A 26,016-nucleotide genomic window follows, 5' to 3' on the forward strand; every position below is an offset into this window, starting at 1 on the left:
TGTCCAAAAGAGGTGAAAGTGGGAAAATTTAAGTCTGTTAAGGGAAATAGGGAGCCCGAGATAAGTCAAGTAAGTGTTGGTGTTATCAATACCCAGAATATCAGCAATAAGGCTAACAGAGATAGAATCCTTGGCAAAAAGGATGGAGCTCTTACTAGGATTAATATGAAGATTAAAACCAATCCCAAAAAGATATAAAGCATCCTTCAGATAATTGACATTCTCAACCTCAGCTTTACCAAAAATCAAAAGATCATCCACATACATAAGATGGTTAATGTCAACTCCATTATAAGATAAACTCGTGAAGTGAGGGGAGTGAAGACTCGAGGAGAGAGCATCCATGGCAATACAGAACAACAACGGGGAGAGGGAAGCCCTGCCTTAAACTAGAAGAGGATTTAAAAAAGCCTTCAAGAGAGCCATTGATACAAATAGAAAAGTAAACATCAGTATATACCCCTTAATCTAGGAAATAAAGATATCAGAAAGCCTTTGAGCTTAAGATGATGTAACAGAAAATCCCTTGATAAAGAGTCAAACACTTTCCTAACATCCAGTTTAGCATAAAAAAGATTAGAACCATCTTTAAATTCCCTCTGCAATTCTGCCGCCAATATAATGTTATCAGAAGAGTTTCTTTTGGAGATAAAACCAATTGGTTATCATAAATGATGTGAGGAAGAACTACCTTCAAACGGTTGGCAAGAGGCTCTGCAATCACCTTATAAAACACATTACACAAAGAGATATGTCTATAATTAACAATATGAGAAGCATGAGGGCCTTTAGGGATAAAGGCAAATGCAGTGGTTTTGGTGGCTCTCGATAAGAATCCCGTAGTGAAATAACTTTTTATAGCCCTACAGAGTTGGGGGCCCAACAGATGCCAAGATTTCTTATAAAATTCAAAAGAGAAACCGTCGGGTCCAGGGGCAGCCATAGACTTCCCAGAAAAAACAATTTTCTTAATCTCCTCATAAGAAATAGGCGCAATAAGAGAGGGGATAAGCCGAGAAGGAATAACATTTCCAACAGGGATAGAGACATCCTCTCCCAAAACTAGATTAGGAGCATTAAACAAAACATTAAAGTGAGAAATAATAGGTTCAGAAATGCAAGGATGAGATGAGAAAGTACCAGAATCAGTGGTAATTCCCTAATAATATTCTTATTATTCCTAGCTTTAATTTTGGCATATAAGAAGCCCAAGTCATCTTCCCCTTTCGTAAGCCAATAAGCTTTAGCACGCTGAGTAATCCAAGAGGTCCAAGCCGAATGATGAGTATCTAATTTCTCATTAACCTATTTAAGATTGCTGTTTAAAGAAGCACATAAAGGTTGAGCTTGAAGATCCTTTAAAAGATCATTTTGAAGATTCTGTAAATCCAAGATAGAATTAGATAAATAATTGGCAGACACCCAATTCTTCCCCTTGATAGATCTTTTAAGGAGTCTGAGACAATAACCCCATAGGAGGTCTATCAAAAGCATTGATAACCTCATCCCAGAAAGATTCAAACTTAACCCAATAATTTATAAACATAAATCTTGGCGTAATGGATGAAGAGGCATTGTCAAAGAAAATCAGGGGAGAATGATCAGAACCTCCAGGAGGGGCCACTTTGTAGAAAGCAGACTGATAAAGATTGAGAAGAGCCGGGTTCACTAACACCCTATCCAACTTAATGTGAATTGGAGAATCAATCCTTTAATTGAACCAGGTATAAAAAGGCCCAACAAAAGCAAGGTCTTGAACACCACAGTCAAAGATGCACTTAATAAGCTCTCCCAAATTTGAAGAATTAATAGGATTCCCACCATCTTTCTCGTAATAAAATCTACAGCAATTGAAATCTCCAAGAATAATCCAAGGTTGATCTTCAGAGGGAACAATATTACGGAGGTCATCCCAAAAGATTTTCCTGTCATTCAAATCATTAGCAGCATAAACAACAGAAAGTTGAATAGGAGGCGAATTACCAGCAACTAAGATGCCATTGATCAGCTGAGAAGAAGTAAACGTCGGGTTAAATGTGACAAAGGATTTGTCCCATTTAATCCAAATTCTCCCAGCAGAGGAGAAGCAAAAATTGTTGTAGGAGGACTCATCATCAAAAACTTTGTGGGAATTGAGAAACCAAGTGTCCAACGAGGATTGAACATGAATTTTGGCCTCCAGAATACACAAAAGTTTGAGACTAAAAGACGAAACAAGCTCTCTGCAAAAACGAACTTTGTCCGGGTTGTTAAACCTCCTCACGTTCCAACTAGCAAATGGTGTGCAAGACATTAATAACGAGAACCTTTAGCCTTTTTGTCGGGTGTAGGCTTACCCTTCTTCGATTCCTTGGTGGTAATAGTTTTGCTTTTAGAGTTGGAGAGATTCTCTAAGGACGAGCATTGCTCATTAGAAGAGGACAAGAGGTTGGAAGGAGAAGAAACCAACAAGCCATCATCCAAAATAGGAATTTTCTGTTGCAAACTAGAAGAGTCATCTAATTTGTCTTCATCAGGAAGTAAAGTCAAAAATTTGTTAGAGGTCGGAAGCATAGGAGGGGGAAGACGAGAAGGAGACGGGAGATCCGAAGACAATGAGGTTTCTATGGGAAGGTTGAGATTAGGAAGAGGAGGTCCAACAACAATAGGCTAGGAAGGTTTGGGGGAAGCACATGGTGTGGAGGAGGCACCAGAGGTAGACATAGGCACTAATTTTGAAGGGGTGGTTTTAGGGGAGAGCAGTGAATTGGACGGGCCAATTCCAGGGGGAATAAATAGTAGGCAGTGTGGGAGGAGGGGCTATGATAGGAGCAGCCAAAGTGGGTCTGGGAAATGGTGGTTTAGATGACATACTCACATTCCTGGAGTTAGGATGACTACTAGTGCTCCTACCACGAGGACGGTGGTTGGTGGGGATAGAAGGTTTAGGATTTGGGTTAGAAGAGCAGAGAGAGAAAGGGTGAAACAGAGAGCCGCAACCCTCACAAGGAGAAGGTTCACAAGGAGAAGGTTTTCCGTCGTAAACAACTTTGAGGTCCAAGTCATCTCCGTCGATCTCAATGGGAATCCCATAGGAGGTCTTCATCAGGAAATAAAAAAAAAAAAAAAAAATTTTAATCAAATAACATAGAATCAAATAATTAAGGACCCCTCAATATATTTTCTCGACAACTCTCCAGATCGATCTCTGTTTCAAGAGTTCGGTCGTTGCTGCTCTCAAGAATGTCGTGGAAAAACCCATTGGTCACTGCCGAAGATCATGGGACAATGCTATCAAAGATTTTTGCCTACTGTTTTGATGATTGCGTGACATAGCCATCAAGGATAAGGATCTGGTCCCGCTGCCGTTGTTGCCAAAGATCTCCTGGTCTCATTGATCTTCAAAAGCCCAAGCTGCCGCAAATCATTTCCTTGAACCCGAAACTTCTTGGCATCTTTAATCCCTTTCTTGAATTAGAAACTGACTAATCGGGGTCATATTTCTTCCTTCAAAGATCGTTCACACACCATTAACCCGCAAATAATCGTTCAGGTAATTTCTTCTTTTGAAAATATTTTGCTCCACTGATTCCTCTTAGAGCGAAGTCATACCTCACAATTTACAGAAAGTAATGCCATTTTGTATTAGAAGCTATTTAGAACTACTAGGTTTTTATGGTATCTTGGGTTCTGTTAGGAGACATGCAATCTCATTTTATTTTTTCTTTGGGATATGGACTTGTCATGAGCGCCTCGTGCATGTGATTGCTTTTGTTTTCTTTTTGGTTTTTTGCTTTTTTTTTAAGTAAAATTTCTTGCAATTCCCCAGTGTTTTGGTTATCTTACTTTTGCAAGGAGTTCTCAGCAGCCTTTTGTTGAGAATGCTACCTACTGCTGCCATTCTTCTAAAGAAAGCAAGCGGAATACTACTCTCTTAACACTTGTATAACTAAGCCTCATTTATCTGATAGACTGTGGCTTTTCATGATTGTATCCAGTACTGCTTGAATAGTTCCAAGTTCCAACACTTCTTAGATTTTTAGATTCTTTGACTCATTCTAAATGCAATGCCTTGCTTCAGATGCATGAGAAATGTTATCTGATATTTCTCTTGTAACTATCAATGCTTATCTTAAATTTGTTTTTGAAAATGTTTTTTTTTTTCTAAATTTCCTAAACTGATATACATTAGAAGAGTTTTGAAGGCAATAAAGTTGTCAAGGATGTCATCTGTGGTCCAAGGGAGAAAAAATATCATTACTATAAGGGTCGTGCATTTGTTTTGGACTGTTAGAAGCATTTATGATGGTTAGTGTAAAATTCATGAAAATGCTCAATTTCCTTTTTATGACATTTGGAAGCATAGCGAGGCAGTGTTAATTTTTTATATATGCAATTTATACGTGTGTGCAACATGCCAGTGACAAAATACATCCATATACACCGAAAACAATATCATTGATGTTTTTTTTTTAAAATCATTGATGTAATTAAACCTTAGATTCATTTTAGTTTATCCACCAAAATAAATAAAAAACTAATTTTTAAAGCAACATAATGAGGCCAATGTGAAACTACTATGAAATAAAAAAAAATTCAAAAACTTGAATTTAGTTCCATTACTAAGGAGATTATTGCTGACAACCTACCACCCACCATCGTGGCTCAAAACTGAAAAACAAAACTAATATATCATAAAAAATTAATCATGATCAGGCACAAATCTCAAAGCAAAGTTAAGTTGGAAACTTTCAAAATTAAATACATGACCATTCTAACTCTGATTTCAACAAACTTATAGTCGAAATGAGCTCTCAAAAGGACGAACCCAACGACTCCAAATTCGACTCAGTCTGAGCTCAAACGTGTCCAACTTGAAGGCTCAAACCATAAATTGATGACCAAACTATTTCCAAATGTGACATGCTTATAGTTGAATCAAGCAGCTTGATGAAATGAAACCATTGAGCCCAAGATCGTTGAATTTTGACATTTTTTAAGACATTCAAATATCTAGTAAATAATACACGATCAAGGGGATCAATATCTACCGTCCATTCAAACCACTTCCAACATACCCTTGATCTTCCTCATATTTATTGGTCATGCCGCTCTAGGAAATTATAAATAGACCGCTCATTTTTCATGGAACGAGGATTGAAGCAAGGAATAGGAGGAGAAGGAAGAGAGAGAAACTAGTGTTCTCTTGCCACCAAACTCCTCGACCACCATCGAACCACTGCCGTTGTCGGACTTCTACCTAGCCATCGACTGACCCCACACTTCTACCCGGCCATCGACTGACATTTGATTTACGCCTAGCCACCGGCTGATCTTAAAGTTAAACCTGGCCACTGACTATCATTAGTTCTTCTGATCTCCGTCGCCAGAATAAAATCTTTTTAATCACTATCGCCTGCCGGCTACGATCCTTCCGACCTTTGTCACTAGATAATGATTTTTCTGATCAATGTCGCCTGTCAATTACAGCCCTTCCAACCTCTATCGCAGAACAATGATCTTTCTGACCACTTCGCCCACAGATTAATATCCTTCCAACCTTCGTCGCCAGACTACGATCGTTTTAACCCCCATTGCCAGATAACGATCTTTCTGATTATTGTCGCCCGCCAAATACGGTTCTTTTGACATTCATTTTCAAACTACGGTCTTTCTGACCTATATTACCAAACAGTGGTCTTTCTGACCACTGTCGCCAGACTACAGTCTTTCCAATCTCTGTCGCCAAACTATTCTTTCCAACCTCTATCACCTGTTGACTACGGTTCTTCCAATCTCTATCACTAGACTGTTGTTTTTCAGACCTTTGTCACTAGAAAATGATCTTTCTGACCACGTTTGCCCGCTAACTATGGTCTTTCCGACCTCCATCACCAAACAACGATCTTTCTAACCATAATTTCTCATCAATTGCAGTTCATCTAACCTCTGTCACCAAACTGATCTTTCTGACCTCTGTTGCTAGACAAAAATTTTTCTGACTACTATTGCCAGACTAATGTCTTTTTGACCTTTTGTTGCCAGACATAGGTCTTTTTGACCACCATTAACGACCAATTACAGTCCTTTTAGTATATGTCATCCAACTACGATCTTTCTGACATCAATTGCCTGATAATAATCTTTTTTGACCTTCGTCCATGGGCGATCATTATCTTTCTAACCTCCATTTCCACACAATGGTCCTTCTAACCTCCGTCGTCTAACAATGATCTTTTTGACCTCCATCGACAGCCGACTATGGTTGTTCCAACCACGTCATTCCATTATGATCTTTCCGACCTCTGTAGCCCGCCGACTATGGTCTTACCGACCAAACAAATATGTCAATACTGATTCTTCCAACTCCCACCATGTAATGAACTCTATGTAATGTATGTTTGCTGTGTCAAATAAAGGCCTTCCTCCATGAAAGACCTTCATTTGTAATTGATTGCAAACACTAGTGGATTCATCAAACTAGGCTAGGTTCCTTTTTTTCCCCTTTTCAGGGCTTTCCATATAAAAGTCTGGTGTCTCTTATGAACGCTACATCCTTTATTTTTTCTAATTATTGCTGGATCTTTGTACAAATCTAAAACATTAAACTTTATATTTTTTTAAAGCCATAAATATTTCAGGATGCAACCAATTTGGTGCCTTATGTAAACGTGGTTCCTGATCGGGTAATTTTCGCATTAACTTTAAAAGGTCGTTTATGATAATGTCCTTACATCAGCCTTTGCTAAATCAATTTTAGAGGAATCATATGAATTAGATCTGAATTGGTGGGCGACCTTGGCTGCAATTATGGTAAAGAAAATTACTCTAATACTTTCAGCATCTAATATTTTAGGAAACTCCTAGCAAATGCAAGAATGATTCCAATAAATGATAACCTTTATACAGTCCCTAATTGGACTTCTACTCTTGTACAAGGTCTTAACTTGAACCTCAAAAAGGTAACAATGATATAAAGATTAATCATTTTTCACCTTTGATTCGTGATACAAGTGGCATTCACCCTCTCTCGAGTAAGGCATAATCGATCTCAGGGGATTCGATTTGACATCTTCTGCATAGGTTAACGTTAACGAATAACGCTCTGACAAACAATCACAGATAGGTCAAAATCCTAGGAAGATGTCAATCAAATTTTAAAATATTTGAGAAATACATAATTTTTATTGTCTTGATCGCTGGAGATCAATTCTTAGGGGATTCGATCCGATGTCTTCCAAATAAGTTAACTTTATCGAATAATGCTCTGACAAACAACCTCGGATAAGTCATATATTCTTTATATATTCTCTCAACCTCCTCTATATAGGTTAATGTCATTGAGCAATGCTCTAATAAACAATCTTGGATAGATCAATTATCCTTTGTTGATTTCTCTCAACCTATTAAAATCTTCGAGCAATGTTCTGACAAATAACCTAAAAAAATCTCACATATGAGATAACCTTAATAGGAAAGCTAATAGTGGTTTATATTTTAACTAGAAAGACTAAATGAAAGTAAGTGTTTGATAAAGTCTTCACTCCTATAAAAACCTTAGCAGGTTAAAAAATCTCGAAAGACACAGGATAAGTTTCCTCTAGGAGATAAGTTCATTTCAAGTGAAATATAAGCATTGAGCTCATAAAATAATCTCAAATTCATATATAATATCATTGGATTTATATAGCAAAATTTATGCCTCCATTCAATTGATACTATCAGTGTGTGGCCAGACTACGAACATTACACACTACTTTGAACCCTTCCATCAAGCATGTTTGATGTCCGGTATGGATGCATATTGCCTATAGCAAAAAATGTAACTTGACCATCGCCATCATTGGCCCTTTGCCTGATGTTCTCCTTCAGTCCTTCACTTCATATACCCATCTAAGGCTTCTCGCTCGACTACTATTAACAACACACCCCCACCTATCTCTTTTAGCTGTCCTCCCAACCATCGAATGCCATTAAACTTCCACTTGATCATCGATCGCCGACAGACTTCTACTCAATGTTCATTAAAATTCTTCTCATCTACTTACAATCATTGGTTCTCCTCTTACGTACTATTACCGTCATATCTTCTCAGCTTACCCTTGCATGCAAGAGGTAGTTAATCTTCACCTATCAAGGACATACTGAGAAAGTAAACTCTTATCGAGACTTCTTATATACTTCTTCTATACAAAAAGAGGGGCACTAAAGTTTGATAAGGGATGTACCTATCTTAGATAGTGAAATACCTCTAATATAAGAAGAACATTAGATGAATTCTACACTAAAGAAGGGAATTGAATTTGGATAGGGGGTGTCACCTATTAAAAATAATGGAAAGACTCTAAAGAAAGAAGAAAAATAAGGAAGTGAGAGAGAGAGGAAGGCTAAAAACTTTAACTTTCACACAAAGGGACACTTGTACTTAATAAGTGGTGCAACATATTCAAGATAATTAAAATCCTCAATTGCAAAAAAGCTAGAGGAATAAGAGAGAAGGAGAAGTGGGACAATTTTTCTCCTGCCTTAGGGGAGTATTTGTAGGAAAACACTAGGAGAAAATTGCCAGTAAATTAGTTTAAAATATTTTTAAATTTTTTGATTTTTTTTAGCCTCATTTTGAAAATTTTAAAATTCCTGAAAAAATAATTATAGGTGCCCATAAAAGAAATTAAAAATAAAAAGTATAACTGCAACTGATTACAAACAAGTGTAATTGATTGCACGCCTCAAAGGGCACGCCTTTACAGACACATGGAGGCATAAGAGCCTTCGGCGGCTGCAGCCGACATCCGACCACCTATTGGTCAGTTCGGCTGCTGATTTGTGTTTGAGCCCAATTTGGCCTATATAGTCAAATCAGACATTTTTGGGATTGGTGGAACCAGTTTTTGATGTTTCAGATTCAATTTTGGCAATTTCGGAACTAAACGGAACCTCTATAATCAACTTCGAGCAATTTTAAATGTTTTGGAGTGCAATTTTTTAACAATTTTTGCTCTAATCAATGCTCCAACTTTAGGGCATCTTCAATTTAAGATTAATGATATTTTACTTGGTTCACAGCCTCGAGAGGAGGTCCTTATTTACATCCAGGGAATGGTCACGCAATGAAATTATTAGAAAATTATATTCTGTGTTGAAACAATTTAAAGAGCTATGACACATATTTTCAGACTTTGAATGATTTAACGTCAAAAAATAGTGGGGCAACTGATATATCATAAAAAAGTATCATGGCTGGGCATGAATCTCAAGGCAAAATCAAGTTAGAAACTTTCAAAATTAAATCTAGCACCATCTGATCTCTAATTTCAAAAAACTTATAGTCGAACTGAAAGCCTAAAAAAGACAAACCCAATGAAACCAAATTTGACTTAATCTGAGCCCAAATAGGTCCAAATTGAAGACTCAAAGCATATTTGAAAGGTTCAAACCATAAAGTGGATGACCAAATGACTTTCAAATGTGAAATAACTATAGTCAAATTAAGTGGCTCAATGAAATGAATCTATCAAGCCCAAGATCGTCAAATTTTGATATGATTAAGACATTCAAATACCTAGTAGATGATTCACGATCAAGGGGATCAATATCAGCCATCCATTCAAATCACTCACAACATACTCTTGATATCTTTTCTATTTACTGGCCATGTCACTCTTAAAAAATTATAAATAAACTTCTCATTTATCATGGAAGGGGGACTGAAACAAGGAAGAGGATGAGAATAAAGAGAGAGAAACTAGTGTTCTCTTGCCACCAGACTCCTCGACCCCTGTCGGACCAAACAACTATTATCGCTCTAAAACCAGTCTTCTACACGGACACTGACTAATCTTGGATTTACACCTAGCCACTGACTATCATCGGTCCTTCCGACCTCCATCGCCAGATTATAGTCTTTCTGATCATTGTCGCCCATCAACTGCGGTCTTTCTGACCTCTCTCGCAAAATTACGATCTTTTTGACCTTCGTCACCTGACAATGGTCTTTCTAACCAATGTTGTCTATCTACTAGGGTCCTTTCGACCTCCGTTGTCAGATAATGATCTTTTTCACTAATGCTGTCAGCCAACTACAGTCCTTTCGACCTCCGTCGCCAGAAAACATTCTTTCTGACCACTATCGCTAACCAACATCGGTCCTTACAACCTTTGTTGCCAGACTATGGTCTTTCTGTTCTCTGTCGCTAGACAACGATCTTTCTGACCACTATTGCTTGCCGACTACGATCTTTTCGACCTCTGTCATCAAACCAAGGTCTTTTTGACCACTATCCTCCACCAATTATGGTCATTCCAACCTTTGTCGCTAGACTACGGTCTTTATGACCTCTATCTCAAGTCAACGATCTTTTAGACCACTATCACCAACCTACTAGTCTTTCTGACTTGCGAAGCCAAACAATGGTCTTTCTGACCACTATCACCTGCTGACTACAGTCCTTCAGACCTCCATTGCTAGATTACAGTCTTTCCGACCAATGTCGCTAGAGATTGGTTTTTCTTACCACAGTTTCTTGCAGACTATGCTCCTTTCGACCTCCAATCGCTAGATTACAATTTTTCCGACCTCCTTCTCCAAACAATGGTCATTTTGACCATTGTCGCCTGTCGACTATGATTTTTTTGACCTCCGTCACCAGAAAATGGTCTTTCTGACCACTGTCACCTGTCGACTACGATCATTTTGACCTCCGTCTCCATGTTACGGTCTTTCAAGCTCCTTCGCAAGACAGAGGTATTTTTTACCACTGTCACCGCTGACTAGAGTCCTTCCGATCTTCGTTGCCAGACAATGGTTTTTCTGACTCCTGTCGCTCACTAATTACAATCTTTTTGGCCTCCGTCGATTGTTGATTATGGTTTTTCTAACCTTCATTGATTGCTGATTATGGTCTTTCTGACCTCCATCGCCATACAATGATCGTTCTGACCTCCATCGCCTAACAATAGTCTTTCCGACTCCTTCGCTCGTCGACTATGGTCCTACCGACCAAAAATATATGTCAATGCTGATTCTTACAAATCCCACGTTGTAATGCACTCTATATAATGTATATTTGCTACATCAAACCATGGCCGCCCCCCCAAGGAAGGAATTTTTATTGCCTCAGGTTACCTGACGTAGAGATACATCAGGTAGCCTATAATATATCGCCACATGCTCTTACTTTTTACCGCGCGGCCCGACGACCCAACCCGAAACGAATCCGGGATTACTATGTTCGCGTATTGCTCGGTATTTGCTCCTTGCTGGAGATGCAGGATCAGAACTCATTTTTTCGTTAATACTACCGAGTGCAGTCTCGATGAGCCGAACAGAAGTCTGCTCCTGTTGCAGAGAATCAAGCTTGCTTTGAGTTGCTTGAAGCTGAATCGATAGAGCTTCTGCTCGATTGTTAGCCTCAGCAAGAGCAGCTCGCTCTGTAGCCAACAGAGACTCGAGAACATGTATTGTGCTGGATCTCTGCTCATTGCTTCTGCACATCATCTCCTCAATCTCTTTATCCCTCTCTTCATGTCTTCTCTCGATCAAATCTGCTTTGGAAGTTGCTTCCAGTTCACATGATCGCAGACTCCAGGTTTTCAACTTGTCGCTGAGCTCTTTCAATTATTGTAAGTCGTTGATGAAAATACCGAATAGTACCTAGCAATACCGAGCAAATACCGAGTAGTACCTAGCAATACCAAGCAATAGGCGAACATAGTAATCCCGGATTCGTTTCGGGTTAGGTCGTCGGGCCGCGCGGTAAAAAGTAAGAGCACGTGGCGATATATTATAGGTTACCTGATGTATCTCTACGTCAGGTAACCAGAGGCAATAAAAATTCCCAAGGAAGACCCTCATTTGTAATTGACTGCAAACACTAGTGGATTCATTGAAACTTGGCAAGACCTCGTGGTTTTTCCCATTTTTAGGTGTTTCCGCATAAAAACTCTGGTGCCTCGTATGAATGTTGCACCCTCTCTTTTATCTGATTTTTTTCTGGTTTTTTATACAAAGCTAAGTCGTTAAACTTTATATTTCTCTATCACATTAAATATTCCTGGACGCAATAAGAACGAAAGCTTGAGATCCCAGCTAAGCAGGTGTATGAATAATATAATAGTTAAGAGACTAATAATTTGTCACATGCATATCTTCTACCTTAATTGATAATAATCTTTAAATAAGCATTGACAATGAATACACATTCAATAATAAGTATAGGAATAGGCATGCCAGTATGTAAGAGCACACCAAAAAAAACATTTGTAATTTAATGCTTTCAACTAGCTTTATAATTTTCTTCAAAAAAACTAGCTTTATAATTATTTCAAATACATTGTAGATACCGTTGGCTTTATTTTTTTTCCTATTAATGTTTTTTATTGTAGTGAGACAAAGGCTTAATATTGTTGTTGTTGTTGTTAATGTTTTTTATTGAAAGTTTCTTGTTGAGTGTTACTTTCTTCAGTATTACCTTAAATTTGTTAGTGCTACATCTGCTTGTACAGTCATCAACCACTGTTTTTTTTTGTCATATTAACCATCATTTGATAAAGTTTCTCCACTATCATTCGTTGAGCTGAGATTGGGTGATTTTGTCTCTATATATAGTAAACTATGTGCGTCGATGTAGAAGATTTAAAAAAATGATCTTGAGGTCAGATAAGTTAATTTTTGATTCTCAGATTAACATCTATTTACTTCTTTTTGTGCTTTCTACAGAACATCTTAATCTTTTGAAATGTGCAATTTCTCGTATTGTTATTGTTGCCAGTGGACCAAATTCATTATAAAATATTTGATTTCTTTGCCACTACTATTGTGAAATTTTATTCATTATGTTGTATACTGTTGGAAATCACATATTAATTTTCTTGTGATAATGTTTGGTTAACATGCAGTTCCTGATTTATTGTTAGATGAAAATGGCCTAGTAGAGCTCAGCAATATAAAAAAGATGTTATTGGAAGTTGCTGAATGTTTATGTTTTCATTAATTGTCCATGTTTTTGTGTTTTGGTGTAATTCTTTTGATGGACTTTCTTGTTGCAGGTTAATGTGGTAGTAGCTTGCTTAAGTTATTTTTATGTACTTGATCCTCTATAATTTTTTTGGGTCTTCAATTGCACTAAATAAGATTAACTGATTTAGGGAGTAAGTGATTATATCTTTCCCAATGATATACATTTGTAGCTTCTCACATAGCGGTGAAAAGTGGGCAGCTTGCTTTTTCACTTGTTCCTCAAATGGGACTATTGTTTTTTACCATAGTTTTGTAACAAATAGAGAACTGGACATCTGTTGATAAATTATTTTGCAGTTCATCATATCTGACAAATCATTGTTGACCCGACGCGACTGACAGATAAGCCAGGGTTTCCCCCGCGAATGAACTTGGGAAGACCAATAGTTAATGAATACTTAAAGGTTCCTCATTAATTGCCCCTCTAGGCGGATTTTGGAGGGCTACCAGCCCAACAGGGAACAACTTGGAGCCGGGCCTTCTTTTCGCCCCAAGCCCATTCCAGAGGAACAACTTAGGAATAGGCATTTCTTTCTTTTTTTTAATTTTCGGACAACTTGTCACTTTTAACCTTTTAACCTTTATGAAAAAGGATTCATGTAGCCGACCCCACATAGTGGGATAAAGGCTTGATGTTGTTGTTGTTGTTGATTTATAGCATAGTTAATTTATTAAATTTATTTATGGTATTGTCTTCTTGTCAGTTTATATTGATTGACTTTGCGCATGCAATTAATTATTATATTCGTGTTCCATTCCTTGATATAATATCATGAAATATTTATTTTCCTTATTTCTCTACAATATAAATATTATTTTTGGTGATTTTAGAACCGGACCCGTATTGTCCAATTTGAAATACTTGATCGTGGACCAGTCATATTATTTGTCAGGCTGACCTTAAGAACCGCCCCTTCCAGCAAACAAGTAAGAATCAATAAGAACTGCCAATTTGGCTGACGAATGGATCTCGATTTCTTAAAATTTGTCTATTCAATTGCTACCCATTAAGCAATTAGATACATTAATTTAATAAGTTTAGTATAAAATGTTTAGCTTAAAACAAGTTAATTTAAAATTAACATGTTTTTATTTATAATGAGCATTAAATTTCCACAATAATTATTTATCAGAAGTGCCAGAATTATAAAATTATGAAGAGTTGTAAAGAGTTATGATAGTTGACCCCAACAGGAATGCTCCTTTATCAATTAGTTTCTCACTTGAGATTCTAGCCTTTTTTTTTTGGAAGAAAAATGCATAAAATTGCATTAATAATGAAAAAGGAACAAACTAAGAACTCTCTACACTAGATTCCTCCTTTAATATAGTCACAGAAAGAGGAGGAACCTTATTCTTGATGACATCTTCCCAAATAAAAAAACTCATAATCCCATAGTTAGCACATAAATCCGCTAACTTATTACATCTCCTATCAACACAGTTAAAAACAATTTGATCAAACCCACAAATAATTGAATATTGTCATACCTTGAAGTTCCCTTTTGTTTTGTCTTTTGCAAGAACTTCATCACATTAGCATTGTCTCCTTCAATTATAATACCCTTATACTTGAACATCCAATCCTTGATCACCTCCTTGATTGATTGAGTAGCAAGAAGCTCCAAAGTAGAAATATCCTAGTGTACATATGGTTTACCAAAAGCTAAGAAAAATCTATCACGTACTACCCCTCCAATTCCAGCTTCATAAGAAGGTAGTAAGGCTGCATCCACATTGACCTTTAGCCAATCGGGTGGAGGGGGATACCAATGTAAATTGGACAGCCTTGACGACTAATTAGCATCCCATTTGCCAGAGAATTTATTAGATCCTTGAGCCATGAATGAGGAATAGCTCACAACATTTGCACCAATAACCAAAGAGCTATCTTCTTTACCATTGTGAATCATCTTGTTACTAGATTTCCAAGTAAAGAACACCACATTACAATATAAATTGATCATGAAAGAGCATTGTTTTGACATCCAATTGCTGCACTCCATCAAGGATTCAAATACAGGAAATTGAAATCCCCACTTCCCAATTTGAAGAATAGCATCTTTCAGCTTCAAGCACCTAGCCGCAACATGATCTGTGTCTTCTTCTTCTAAACAGTTACTCGGGCATTGATTGCAACATTGCAGTCTTCTATACTCCAGAAATTTGTTAGTGGGAATAGCATCATTAAAAATCCTCCACCACAATGTCTCTACCCTTGGATTCAATTTGGCTTTTTTAATCCAGCTCCAATACTGCTTGCTTCCAGTAAGACTAGCTGAATTTTCAATGATCATAGCAGAAATTGATTTTCCATTCAACTGATGCTTCAACTCAATGTTGTCTTCAATTGTTTCAGTGTTAATCTTAATTTGAGAAATTAAGTTAACAAGATCACTTCCCATATGATTTCTAATTGCTTCCACATTCCATCTTCCATCACTGATGTAATTAGAAACCGAAAAGATGCTACCATAATTTGGAATTACAAACGTTGGCCATTTGTTTATACTCTTGTCCAAGATCCATGTATCATTAAATACATTAATGCCTACTCCATTGAAAACATTCCATCTAACAATTGGCCTAAGAGATTTACCTCCATCCGCAATGATCTTTCAAGCAGAAGAACCCGTCCTCCTAGTAGCTCCATCTTCCAGTACACTTCCATATTTCGGGTAGAATGCTTTATGCAGCAGTGACTCCTTATCTACCATGTATCTCCAAGCCAATTTAGCTCTCAAGGGTCCTATACTTGAACAAGAGTGAAGCCCTCTTCCTCCCCAAATCATTGGTAAACACATGACATTCCAATTGACATAATGGATACCATGTCTACCATTGGATTTGTTGAATGACTTTTTATCTACTATCTTAAAATTTGCCGCTGAAGTTTGAGAGAAGAATAAGATTTTTAAAGCTGATTTGTGTGTAGAACTGTAAATGGGCTACAACAGTTTCATTAGGCACTCATTGAGCTAAATGTTCAAAATATTTTTTGCAAAATATTTTGTGCACTTTATTTGAAACTTCTGATGTTTTTGATTTACAGAAGTTGATAGTTAGGAGCTACAGATGAATTTTGATTTAAGGCATAGGGTTTGAAGCAATGGAAAGAGTTGAATTGAAATTAAGTTTAACCCTCTTGTTTGGTTGAGGAAAATTGGACATGGATTGTAGTTAAATTTTCTCCCATGATAACATAGAAAGACAATAAGGCAGACTTCATCAATCATTGCCTTCTATTTTGCTCTTTTGCCACTCTCTCAGAACCTTATCTTCCTCCTTTTTTCGTCCAGGTGCTGAATTTCAAACCAAAGATCTGGGCTTGTTGGTGGAGAACACATCAGTAGAGAAATTGGGCACTGCAAGGAAGGTCACAATCTCATCAAGCTCCGCTACCATTATTGCAGATTCAGCTACTAAAGACAAAATTCAAGCGAGAATTGTCTGGATAAAGAAGGAGCTTGCTGTGACTGATTCAATATATGAGTTTGAGAGAGACCTGCTTTAATGGTATGGCTACTCCTATTTTGGCTTAAGATATTTTCAGGTAACTATTGCTTATTAACTCAATGTGACTTAAAAAGGCTTCAATAAAGATGTTGAAACATTCATTTCCTGAGGTTTATAATTTAATTCCATGCAGTTTTTGCTCTTTTGGACTGTCACATATTTTCTGACAATGTTAGGTGGTGCCAATTGTACATATATAGAAGTAAAGGGGTTCTATCGATTATTTTCTGCTGCTATAACTTCGTCTCTGCAACATTAATTCTTTTAGCTGTGAGATCTAGCATAATTTAACCCAGCTTTTACCTGCTCCTTTACAGTAGTAGCAGCGAGGGTGTACAAGGCAAATTAAGTTTCTAAGTATTGAAATGTTTAGGCAATCGAAAACTTAACAACATCCGGAAAACTATTGCCATGCTTGTTTTAGAAAGACATGCAGATAAAATCAAAATTTAAATTTGAAATTAGTACAACAAGCCATTAATTATTACTAATGTATTTTATAGTATGCTAGTGCTGAAGGAAAATGCAAATGCATTTTAAGTTCCTGCTAAAGAGCAACATAGGTGAATATTTGGTAATGTTTTTCTTCTTAAATGCTTAGTGTGTTAATTTGCTCATTGAATTATGTAAATACAAGTTAAATTTTACTGTAAATAATGGTGAAGGGCCACCACTGTAGTGAATATCTCATATGATGCAATCGGCCAACAACTGGATTGTCAAATCGATGCAGCAGAGGGGTTGTCAGACTTAGCCTAGAAGTTGAACAGCTAGTGAAAGGTGTATCTAATAGCCTAATGAATCACTTAGATGGCAGTTTTCTATGTTATAACGTATTTTCTATTTTTTTAGCTGTTTTTTATGGCGTCTTTTCTAATGTTTTGTAAATGGATCTTTTATAATATATTGATCAGGCATGTAATATGAAGTAGTCTATTTTAGACAATAAAAAGGTGAAATATTATGTAATTTTAGATATATGAAATAATTTTTTTATTTGAAAAAAAGTTTTTTTATATTGTTATATGTATGATATTTAGATATTTGATATGTACGGTTGAATCTTCTTTTTGGTTTTTTTTTTAAGATGCAGAAGCAATATTATTAAAAGGAAAAGTGATTACAAACTAAGAAAATGTTCACATTCCTCGTTTAGCAAGTTAATAAATAGAGGAATAGAACCCAACTAAAGCTATTCCAAACAAAATTATTACAATGAGCAATGTTAGTACACATATTAGCTAACTTATATTTTTTTTTTTTAAGAAATGCATATAGCATTGAAAAAGAGAAACTATTACAAGCTAGAAAACATAAGCAAAAACTAGCCCTTTGAATCTATTATAATGGATATGTTGTCCACTAATTCCCATTTTAAACCCTTTGGCGTGATGGGGACACCAAGTTTTAAAACAACCTAAAAGGTTGATTAGTGTCCCAGAGTTTCCAAAAGGAAGAAAATAAGAACTAGTAAGAACCCCACATAACATTATTTTAAATTCCCAAAGGCATAAAACAACTAAAAAAGAAACAACCAAATAAGAGAAATCAACTACAAGAAGAACCCAAAAAAAAAAAAAACAATTACAAACAAGAAAACTCCCAAAGAACCATCTCCAACAAACATCATATCCACACCAAAGCCCTCTAATTCCAGATTCGAATAGACTTTAGCACCTTTGAAGAAGAACACAGCAGCAACGAAACCGAAAACACCCAACAGAAATAAACCTGCAATCAACCAGGAGTGATGTAGTAGATCTAAGTTTAATAAAACAACTAGCCAATGAACTGGCAAAATCCGATGCTTCCCTCTTAGAAGCCCCTCTCCCACACCAATCTGCACAAACAATCATCCGGCTGAATCGGGAAACAATTCTGCCCCAACAAGCTTCAATTCAAAACTCCTCTTCCTCGGGCAGCTTTCAATAGGACCTAAGAATTTAAGTTGTTTAGTGTTTTTTTGTTTAACACTACGCAAGCTTAATTTCTTAATATTATCATTAACAAAAGGAGTTGAACTAAACTTAGAAACTTCACAAGCAGGAGAATGATTCAAAAGATCCAGCTGATCGGACCCTTGCTTATTAACTTCCTTGTCTACAAAACCTGAATTAACCAGGTTACCTTCACCATTTTCCCCTTGCAAACTGATGCCATCTTCCACTACCGCCTGCATGACACCTTCTGCTGGATTTCCTTGATTAGTAAGTTCCACGACTATAAAATCAGAACTAACCGATGTTCCTTCAGCACCTTCTGCTATAAACCTGCTGCCATCTTCCAGAATAGTTTGCATGACATTTTCTGGAATCTCCTTTTCTGATGACCCTCTATCACTTCCTGTAACAATACAAGAAGCTCTAACACCCGGTTCTTGGACAGCAGTAGAATTCTGAACCTCAACAGCATTGACCAAATCACTCGACTTGTCAAGGTTTAGAACATTAAAACTATTTGTAGAATCCAACTCCACAGCCGCATGAAGCTCTTTAGGTCTCTCATAATTCCTATGCTTCACAGAATCAGCATTTTGGACACCATTGACAAATTTCCTATTAAGCTTTTTAAACTTCACATGCATCCAAGGACCAAATATGTTCTCAGAAGTAGAGAAATCATATTTTCCTTTCACTGCATTTGTAACCTTACTAGTAGCCTCCCCCTTCTCTAGGCAATCCCTATTCTTTGCTTCTATAATGTTATCCCCTTGGTTCCTCAAATCAGGGCACACTCCCACAACATGGCCAATCTTACCACACTTGAAACAAAAAGAAGAGATCTTTTTGTATTCCACTTTCTGGAAAAATTTACCATATAATCCTTCAATCCAAACTCCATGAGATAAAGTAGAGTCAAGATCTATACGAACACAGGCTCTAGCAAATTCCTGCCTCCCCATTTAAGCAAGTTCCCATCTAAAAACATAGGAGTTCCTATCTTGGACACAATCTTAGTAATATTGGTCTCATTCCAACAATGCAAAGGTAAATGAGGCAAACAAATCCAAATTGGAGAGGATAGACCCTTCAATGACAAAGGAGCAAATTGAGGCGTCCATTGATCCATTCCAATAACGTGATTTCCCACATACCAAGGTCCTCCACTAAAAACTTCCTCCATAGCTAGGGTTGAATGGAAAGAGCACAATATCCAATCAAGACCCAAAGAGGTTAGATGAAAGCTTCCAAATTTACTCCATTGCCTTCTCAACTCAATACTATAAATAGAAAAAGGAATTTTTTTACCAAATACCTTAACAACAAGAGATTTTTGTGGACGTTGAAAATTCTCACATTCCCTATGAGCATTAAGTTTAATAACCCCATCACCTTCTAAATCATCCGAATTATTCTCAACAAAATTTATTCTTATATGCTGAGTTCTCACCCACGCATTTCCCGATTCTACCTTCTTGTTAGCTGCATCTTCCGTCAAAAACTCAGAACCACTTGTAGCTTCTGAATAAGAATTCTCAATCACTTTTTTTGAATTCAAACTTTCCTTATTTTCTGCAAAAATAACAAGATTTTCCGGAATTGAAGAAGGGATCAAGAAACGATTAACCTTTAAATTAAAACCTGATGATGTAGATGCTTCGTAGTCATTAGCTTGAGCATCGGACGCCATTCCCGCCATTGGTGAAGAATGGGAAACCTTAGGAGAACCAATCTTCTTCTTCTCATTTGAGATATGAACAGCTACAATTCCTTTGCCCTTTCCTTCCACCGGAGATGGATCGCGAGCTGGAGGAATGCGACCTTCATCAATCACCAAAGGCCGTTGTTTAAACCTTGCGAAATTGGAATCATCCCGTTCCACGATGCTTCTACCTTTTGATCCCCAACGAGGGTTAGGAATCTTGGTAGAAAGGGGATTGGAGGTATTCCGGTCATCTTCACCGGCGACCCTCCGCCACCATAACGTAGCCAACCGGGAAACAAGGAATTTTTGAAAAAAGAAAAAGAGTTTTCTCTCATTAAAATCCTGGAGCTTCTCTCACTCAATCAGTTATTGCAATAAGTTAGCTAATATTTTATGGGAAGGAACCATTGAATATTAGCTAACTTATTGCAATCTCTACTCACTCTACTAAAAATAACATGCTTGAATCCTTTGAGGAAATCCATCTCTTCCACCCCAATTGTAATCAACATCTTGGTCGGATCTTTATTAAATTTAAGAAGAAAGTTAATGACATTTGCATTGTCACCTTCAATAATAACTCCTTCATATTCCAACATCCAATCTTACAAAATGGCCTTCAACACTTGAATAGCCAATAATTCCAACTGTGCGACGTCCCAATGCAGTCCCTTAAATCCAAAAGCCAAAAGAAATACTCTTTTAAAGACCCTGAATACTCCTACAATAGTAGCCTCATATGAAAGAAACAAAGAAGCATCCACGTTTACTTTGAGCCAACCGGGGGGGGGGGGGGGAGGGGGGGGGGGGGGGGGTGCCAACTCCTCATCAACAACCTATTTGGCTAATTAGTGCAATAGTAGCATGATTTGAGAGCTCCATTTTCAACAAAAGAAGAAAGAGAAATAGTTTGAGCTGCTATATATAAGCAAGAGTCTTTATTGTATCCATAAACACATTTACATCTCGATTTCCAATTATGGAAGACCACAATGCAATAAAGTTTAACAAGTAGAGGAATCTTAGCAGCACTTCTTTCCATCCGCGTACAACATTCCTTTAAGGAAGCAAAAACTGGCAACAAGAAACCCCATCTATTAATAGCTTGGATTGCTTGAATCCGTTTGGAGCATCCTACCACAACATGGTTGATATTTTTCTCCTCTAGGAAGCCCATAGGACAAGCATTGTTCGTTCTCAATCTCCTATTCAAAAGAAATCCAAAGGTTGGGATAGCTTCATGAAACAGTCTCCACCAGAAATTTTCCACCCGTGGCATAAGCTTGAGTTTCCTAAGTCAATTCCAATAAGTCTCTCTTCCCATTAGATCACCTGAAGCATTAACTTTTGAAACAATAGCAGAAAGAGTTTTCCCTGTCTGAAAATGAATCAACTCCAAAGTATCATTCGGAAGATCAGAATAGATCTGTATTTGAGAAATTAAAATTACTAGTTCTTCTCCAAAGCAAGTCTTCTATTCTTCTAAATTCTAGCTTCCATGAACAATGAATTTGTCTAGTTCCGTGTCGTCCATCACATGGACCAAAACAAAAGTTTGCCACCTAATAAGACATTTATTCATTAACCAAACATTCTTAAGTACATTGATTGACTTCCCATCCTTCGCCTTCCACTTGACAACCGGAGCAATGGCCATACAACCTTTCAACATAATCTTTCAAACCGAAAAAACACCTTTCTTAATTTGGGCATTCCAATTACACGGCCCATACTTAGCATCCAAAACTTGGTACAATAAAGAAGAAGATCCACTAAGAAGCTTCCAAGCGAATTTAGCTCTTGAGGGACCAACCTTATTCACACAAGAGTGAAGATCACGACCACCTAATTTACCAGGCATACATAGAACATCCCAGCTCATATAATGAATCCCATCCTTTCCATCCTATTTGTGCCAGATAAAATCCCTGCATATTATATCCAACTATGAAAGTATGCTCTTAGGAACGAGAAAGGGTGAGTTACTTTGAAAGGAAGGAAGAGATAAAATAACAAATTTCTTTAAAGTTAACTTGCCCGGCAAGGAAATATATTTATTACTCCAAGTGTGAAGTTTACCCAACGACTTTTGAAGAAGAAAACTAAAATCATCAACTCCAAGTCTCCTTAATGCAATTTTCACTCCCAAATAATTCATCTCCTTAACCACTCTTAAATCCATCAAACGGGATATCACTCTTCTCTTCCTCTTCTTCACTGATTTCCCAAAGAGAACTACAGATTTATGAAAATTAATACTTTGCCGCGTCCAACTACAATATTCTATTAAGATGCTCTTAACCTTCTTAACCATTTTAAGAGAAGCATTAGAAAAGATCACAATATCATCGGCATAGAGCAAATGTGCGATACTAGGAACATGTGAGTGAATTTTGATTCCAATCTTGCCCCCTCTATGAGCCAATGCATTAGAAAGAAAATGAGATCAAAGGATAAAAAGAAACGGGGATAGTGGGCATCCTTGCCGAAATCCACATAGAGCCACTGCCAAAACTTCCTCCCATGAAATTTCCTCCTCCAAATAGACTCTATCTTCTTCATTCAGCATATTCAAGGGTGGAGGCCGACCATTCAACCACCATTTGTTACTAAAATAATCAAGAAAGACCTGTTCAATTTGCTTTGGATATTCCACTATATCTCAAAACCCATCTTTAATCATATATATCGAATCAGAATTCCTTCTAGCTCTTGCAAAAGAATAAAAAAAAAAAAGGAATTTAGATCACCTTCCGCTAGCCATCTCACCCTTGAACATTGTCTCCACCAAGTATTTAATATTGCTAAGGTACAATTGAGTTCCTCCACCTTTGATATAAGAATCATCATCTTCTCCACCAAAAGGCTACCTTCAGTAGATTCCTCCAATTGCAGTTCCATGATTTCCTTCTTACTAGAAGCTTAGCTTTACTTCAGAAAAATAAAGCTCTCAAAGCCCTTCTAGACTTAATGCTAAGGACTTTTGAAAGGCTGCCAACAACTTTCCTAGACAAAGCTTTGGCCACAAAAGCATATGAAGCATGATATGAAGCTCAAGAATCTTCAAAACTGGTTATCTTCCTTACCTTGAAATTATTTTTCAACAAATTGACCAAAATGGGGCAATGGTTAGAAGCCGCCCTTGCAAGATGTTTCATTACCACACATTGAGAAACTTCAATTGCCTTTGAGTTCAAAAAACATCTGTCTAACCTCTCCATGATCCAAGCCCCATCCACCCTTTTTGTTAAACCAAGTGAACTAAGGCCCAATAAAGTCAACATTATGATAATCATTATTAATAAGAAAATATTTCATCTCCTTAGGACATTGAGGAAAAAAGAATTTTCTCCCTCCCCTTTAACAAACAATTGAAGTCACCACCCACAACTAAAGGTAAGTTCTTGGAAGAATACTATTCAACTTTCCTCCACAGTTCCTTTCTTTTAGTAATATCATTACTCCCATATATAGTAGAGATATGCCAAACACCCTTGTTATGAACATCAAGTTTCCCAATAATGCCTTGAGAAAAAAATTGCAGAGAATTAAAAGAAGACACCTTAGAATTCCACAAAACAAGAATTCCCCTTGATAATCCTTCAGCATGAACATAACGAAAGTCCCAATCCACTCCAATAAGCTTATCAACCCCCTTCATATCTATGGAAGAAAGCTTGATTTCCAACAACCAAAAAAAAAAAAAAAAAAATCAAACTCCTTCACAAACTCCTTAAGATGTGGAGAAGCATGATTTTTCCTCGCTCCTCTACAAATCCAAAAAGCGATTGAAGCCATTTATTTACCTGAGGGGGAAACATCACCCACACTATCTTTCTTTCCCAATTCACTCCTATTTCTAGACAGCTTAACATGACATAATCCTTTTAGTTCTTTAGCCAGCAACCTTTTAACCCCCTTCCAAGCATTTTACCTCAGAGTCATCAGGAATTACCTTAGGAGAGTCCCCATCTCCTAACTCCATATCAACACATTTCCCCAATTCTTCCACTTCACCCTCCTCACATTCCATAATTGGGATATGAATAATCTCCTCACCGCAATCATCCATCACACTAAATTTGTTTACATAATGAATAGGAGTAGCTAACTTACAACCCGTGACCATTCCAGGTTTGACCATAACGTCTGCTGCTTTTTCCAAAGCAGGTAACGTCACTTAGCCAGTTTGAGGATTGATCACCTTATCAACCTTCATCAGACCAGTAGTTTCTCTAGCAGCCTCCAAATCATGCTTCTTGTTAACCATTCCCAAAACATTCTTATTAGACCCATTCACCTTAGCAAATTTAGCAGGAATTGTAGCATTCCTCCGTCTCACAACATTCTTCAAGTTACCTTTCTCAAAATTAACATGAATCCATTGTCCATATGTAAATTTTGGTTTAGAAAGACCATCAATTCCACTAGCACCTCCAACATTTACCTTTACACCATTATCCAGAGCACTAACTTCATCAATAGTTGAGCATTTAGGAGATACACTCTAAACTTCCTTCAAGCTAGAATCAGCACATTTACTGCTCAGATGGCCAATTCTTCCACATTTAAAACTGAAATTGGAGATTCGTTCATACTCAATATTTTGAAAAAACCTACCAAAGCTCCCTTCAACCCACACACCCAAAGGAAGCTATTTTTCCAACTGAATATGAATACAAACTCTAGCAAACTCCCTCCTCCCCCACAGGAATGCATTACCATCTAACATATAAGTTTATCATACTTGTGAAGCAATCTTACATATGTTCACTTCATCCCAATATTACAATGGTCAAATTGGCATCCTGATCCAAACAGGAGCTATTAGGCCCTTTAATGATCCTAGAGAAAAACTCGGCGACCACTATCAATACCAATGATGTGGCCATTCACATACCAAGGTCCTTCAGACAGAACAACATCTGCATCCTCTGATTCATTGAAAGCACAGAAGATCCAACCCATTCCCAACATAGTTATATGGAATTTACCAAAGCGAGCCCATTGTCTACACAATTCACCACTAATCACATGTTGAGGAATATTATCTCCAAACACCTTCACCAAAACTAACCTTTGTAGCTTCAAAATATTTTCCCTCTCATTATCTTCATTCATATTAATAACTTGTCCATCATCAGTTAAGCAAGTCCCAAAATCAATATTATCAATCCTGATATTAGGATTTTTAATCCAAGCATTCAGCAACACACTCCCCTCTAGATCTTTAGAAATAGGCAAAGCTGCAGTTTTGGCCTCTTCATCCACTAAATTCAATTCACCTGAAGTACAATCATGAACTCTATTGCGATCATCACTCAGAAAAACATTCTCCTTAGAACCAACATCCTTCTATGCAGAATTAATAATATGACCTTCATCAGCCTTTGAATTAAAACATTCATGAATTGAGACTAGAATTGTTACAGAGTCCACCAAGTTGCCTTCCGAAAACTTATCGCCATTTTGACTAACATTTTTGTTAACCGATTTCAAGGAATTCACATTTATCACACTATTGCCAGGGATTGCATTTGAATTTCTGAATTTGTTGAAAAAAATTTTCATACATGACGAAGAAGCATCAAGATCATTCGATTTCAAAGTTGACATTACAGGAGACCTCAACTTTCAAGGTGTATTGCATTCAGAATCTTGTGAAATACCTTTACCCTTACCATCAACAAAAGTAATCTTTTTAGGAGCATTACCACCATTTTCCTTTATCACTAATGAACCTGTAGAAATCCTCTTATTTGCTTCCGCAACCTCATGATCCAAGCCAGCATGACGATGAATTATATCTCTTCTATTCTGATCAACCATACCACCATTTTGGGTGTGCATTCGCAGTT

General features: G+C 37.1%; 1 long non-coding RNA gene across 2 annotated transcripts in view; it reads left to right on the plus strand.

Moving 5' to 3' along the window:
- Positions 1-3,023: 3,023 nt before the first annotated feature.
- Positions 3,024-26,016, plus strand: part of LOC110109155 — a 42,332-nt gene continuing 19,339 nt past the window's right edge. The window contains exons 1-2 of one of the 2 annotated variants that reach the window (XR_003702240.1): positions 3,024-3,532; positions 16,297-16,614. This is a non-coding gene — a long non-coding RNA (uncharacterized LOC110109155). Of the gene's footprint in view, positions 3,533-16,296; positions 16,615-26,016 lie in introns of those variants that run through there. The other variant, XR_002304543.2, reaches the window with a different exon arrangement.

The sequence above is a fragment of the Dendrobium catenatum genome, unplaced genomic scaffold, assembly GCF_001605985.2.
Source record: "Dendrobium catenatum unplaced genomic scaffold, ASM160598v2 fragScaff_scaffold_1220, whole genome shotgun sequence".
NCBI classification, from domain to species: Eukaryota; Viridiplantae; Streptophyta; class Magnoliopsida; order Asparagales; family Orchidaceae; genus Dendrobium; species Dendrobium catenatum.